Here is a 4,124-nt window from a genome sequence, read left to right as displayed (position 1 = left end):
TATATATATATATATATATATATATATATATATATATATATCAGAGAAAATATACGTGTCTCCCTTCCCCAGATGTGATGCAAACAAATCACAGGAAAAGAGGTACAGGTCTGTACTCATTTGCATATTATCTTTTTTTTTTTCTTCACCAAAGTTGCTCCTACCTATGGAAGAAAAAGGTAAATAATCATCAAAACATAATAATGATATAAGAAGTCGAAATGATGACATACTAATTATGAAATGAGTCAAAATCATGACATAAGTCAAAATTGTGAGATACAATTAATAATTTCAAGTGTTAATGTCACAATGTTTTATATCATAATAATGACCTTGTACATTACTTATGTATGAAAACTTAAATAGTTTTTGTTTTATTTTTTCTCATAATTATGATTTAGCAAAATGTTGGTTTATGCAATAAATATTACTTTTTATCTCATAGTTATGACATGTCTCATAATTTCGACTTAATAATGGCTTAGCATCTTAGTATATGACTTTTGTGTCTTACGTATATATATTTTGTCTCTTTTATATATCTCAACAAATGAATTCTCATAATTTAAAGTTTTTGTTAGGATTTTATCTAATAATATTTACTTAGTATTTACATTTTTTTAATCTTTTTGATAGAGCATATAGTTTAAACTTTCAACTTTTTATGTCATAACTATTACTTTGTATATCAATTTATATTTTCTGCCATAATGCCTTAGCATGTCATAACTGAATCTTAGCTTTTTACCTTTTTATATGACTTGGTGTCTCATAATTAGAATTTTTCCAAAACATGTTTTTTTCCTAATGTAGAAGAAATGTGCTTCCATGCCTAGCTAGGTTCAGAGAAACTCTTGTGTTTTTTTGTTTACTGGTTTGCATGCAATCAGAGATTATTTTAAGAGCATTTGGTACGTGCATTTTAGAAATACCTTATTCACAGGCATATTAGTCACCTAATTATGATTCATTTATTGCACAACTAAAAAAAATTTCTGTTAATAAGAGGTTACTGAAATAAAGTGAGCTGTATTCAGCTGGTTGTGTAACTCAATAACAGCTAGTTAGGCGTGGGCGACCTTATGTAGTATAAAATAGCTTGCCTAATGCGGGAGCGTCATTTTAAACAGATTTATCAAGTATTCACTTTTTTGGGGGTACAGCTTTTTAAAGGGCACCTTTAAATTTTGTTCATTATCTAGAACACATTTTATGGAATGACTAATGCCCATTTGCTTTGACTGCTGTGGGTATAAATCAGAGCCAAGCGGCTGTATGTTTGATGGTGGAGTGTGAGTTATGTTCAGATGGCTTTGAGAATCCAACATTACTTTGATCTATAAGATGCAGGTTTTCTCGTAGATCTGACTGCTATGATGGACTGATCTAGTCACTGATTGATTGAGCAGAAATAGACGACTGTTAGCGAAGCAGGAGGACAAACACCTGCTGACCCACATGCTGCTGTTTAACAGGCCTCAAGAGCAACCGGACTCTTTCATCCGGCACTCGCCGTATGGATGAGTACCAGCCGAACAGTTCTCATGATCCAATTCACAAGACTTCAGTGAAAGCACAGCACACTAAATGCACAGCGTTGAACTTCAGATGAGCTTTGTGGACTGATCTTCTGCTAGGATGCACGTGAATCTTTAGGGTTGTGCGGTCATAGGATTAGTTCGGAAAACAATTACTTTTAGTTTGAATGATTTGTTCCAATGATTTGATTACTTAATAGTGTTTAGCTATTACCATATATATATAAAAAATATATATTTTTAATTTTTTAGCTATATTGCCTAGTGCAAGTCATTCAACTTTTTCATTTGCATTCCAGTGATTTAAAAATGCTTTGCGAATCAGCTGAACCATTATAAAACAATCTCGCACTCTGCAATCACATGCTGTGAATTAAACCAATGAAAGCTCAGAGCCATTCTGATCTACAGCTGAATGATGGGAAGAGTCTCTCCCTCTCTGAACAGATGCAAAAGCCATTGCAAGAATCATTGTGTGTGTATAGCTAAACATATACATCTAAAATCTCTGAAGGGTGACAGAGAGAGAGAGAGATATCCAAACCTGAGCATCACAGAGGGTCTGGATTTAAAATCAACATATGTTTGACACGGAAATGACTCCCACTGCCGGATCCCAGCTGTACATCTGAAATCAGCTAAATTAGGAGCAAAGAGGGACTTTCTCGGAGCTATTTCAACTATCTGACCACATGGAAGATATCAGCAGATATCAGAGATAGATGGCTTCCACAGAGAATCTGAAGAGATGGTGGGGAAGAGGATATCCCATCTTAACCTCTGAGTCAGATAAACACTATTTGGTCAGAATTTGCTCCTCCTTAGGTTGCATGGATCAAGTATGTTCTTGTTTTTTTCTTTCTAACCATACAAAGAAGATCTTAGTCAAAATGTCTAAGATGCTCTTTTCTATGCAACAAAAATTTATTTATTTATTAATTTTGTTTCACAGGAGAAAGTAAGTTGAATTTGGAGTGACACTGTTGAGTATTTTTTATCAATATCTTCAGAATAGGGTGGCTGATAGCTGATATAAATGATATCACACTATTGAATTTAAAGATAGCAAAATCACATGCAAAAGAATTGCTGAATTTATTTTATATAATATTTACTATACTATACAATTAAATTATACTTTCTATTTTATAAATATGCAAAAAAAAGAACTTGATAAAAATAAATATGTAAAACAAAGAGATTTATTTAGATAGCAACTTCTTGATTCTGTAATCCTATTACAGTATTTTTCTCAAAGAAATTGTAAAAAAAAAAAAAATCAATCAATCAGTTATCTGATTTGCTTGTGCACACTGGAAATCATATTTTTTTTTTCAAATAAAGACAAGTTAGTGCTAATCTTACATACACAATGGATATGACATGAAGTTCTGTATAATAATTTATTAGTCTGAACTTTTAAACAGAGACAGTAAACTAATGAAGATGAAGAATGGGACCTCTCACCGCTTTTCACATATAAGAGGTTATTGTACTATAAAAACATCCTGTAAGTTTCAGAACTCAAAACTTTCTCGTTAGTCTAAAAACAACATATATTGAAGTCAATCTGCCAAAACGACAGCTTGTGGAATGTTCTACTCTATGATGTAATAGTGTGTATAAACACCGCCTCCGCAGAGGAAGATCAACACCTGCTTCTACATCGCTGCCTGTTTAGCCCCGCCCACGATTCACGCATTGTGGGCCCTATTTTAACGATCTAAGCGCAAGGTCTAAAGCACACGGCGCAGGTGCACTTAAGGCGTGTCCAAATCCACTTTTGCTAGTTTAGCGACGGGAAAAATGGTCGGCGCGCCCGCCGCATGGTCTAAAAGGGTTGTCCCTATTCTCTTAATGAGTAATGGGTGTGTTTTGGGCATAACGTGCAATAAACCAATCAGAGTCTCATCTCCAATTCCCTTTAAGAGCCAGTTGCGCTGGCGCCATGTCGAATTTGCTATTTACACGACGGAATTTGCAAGCGCAAAGACAGAACGCGTCTTCAGAGAGGAAACGGATCTGCTCATGCGCGAGCAAATAGGTGGCCTAATTCTGATACATGCAATGACTATCCATTATGACATGTAGGCCTTTTCATATTTATGTAGCCTACACTATAATAATCTTTTACATTGTAATCCTTTAATTTTTTATATTTGGCATGTTTGTGTGCTGCTGCGCATCCCTGTGTGTGTAATAAGCAGAGTGTACGTGCGTTGTGGACCCGCCTATTCTAATGCGCTCTTTAAATAACAGCCAAAACGACAGGTTGTGGAATGTGCCACTTTATGACGTAATAGTGTGGCTAAACTCCGCCTCCGCAGAGGAAGATCAACACCTGCTTCTACATCGCTGCCTGTTTAGCCCCGCCCACGATTCACGCATTGTGGGCCCTATTTTAACGATCTAAGCGCAAGGTCTAAAGCACACGGCGCAGGTGCACTTAAGGCGTGTCCAAATCCACTTTTGCTAGTTTAGCGACGGGAAAAATGGTCGGCGCGCCCGCCGCATGGTCTAAAAGGGTTGTCCCTATTCTCTTAATGAGTAATGGGTGTGTTTTGGGCATAACGTGCAATAAAC

General features: G+C 35.8%; 1 pseudogene; it reads right to left on the bottom strand.

Annotated features, from left to right (window-relative positions):
- LOC107714405 (activating signal cointegrator 1 complex subunit 3-like) overlaps positions 1–4,124 on the bottom strand; it is a 226,910-nt pseudogene that overhangs the window by 45,894 nt on the left and 176,892 nt on the right.

The sequence above is a fragment of the Sinocyclocheilus rhinocerous genome, unplaced genomic scaffold, assembly GCF_001515625.1.
Source record: "Sinocyclocheilus rhinocerous isolate Xijiao unplaced genomic scaffold, SAMN03320098_v1.1 scaffold839, whole genome shotgun sequence".
Taxonomy (NCBI): Eukaryota; Metazoa; Chordata; class Actinopteri; order Cypriniformes; family Cyprinidae; genus Sinocyclocheilus; species Sinocyclocheilus rhinocerous.
The sequence above is the reverse complement of the archived record's forward strand: the minus strand, read 5'-3'. Positions and strand labels throughout refer to the sequence as shown.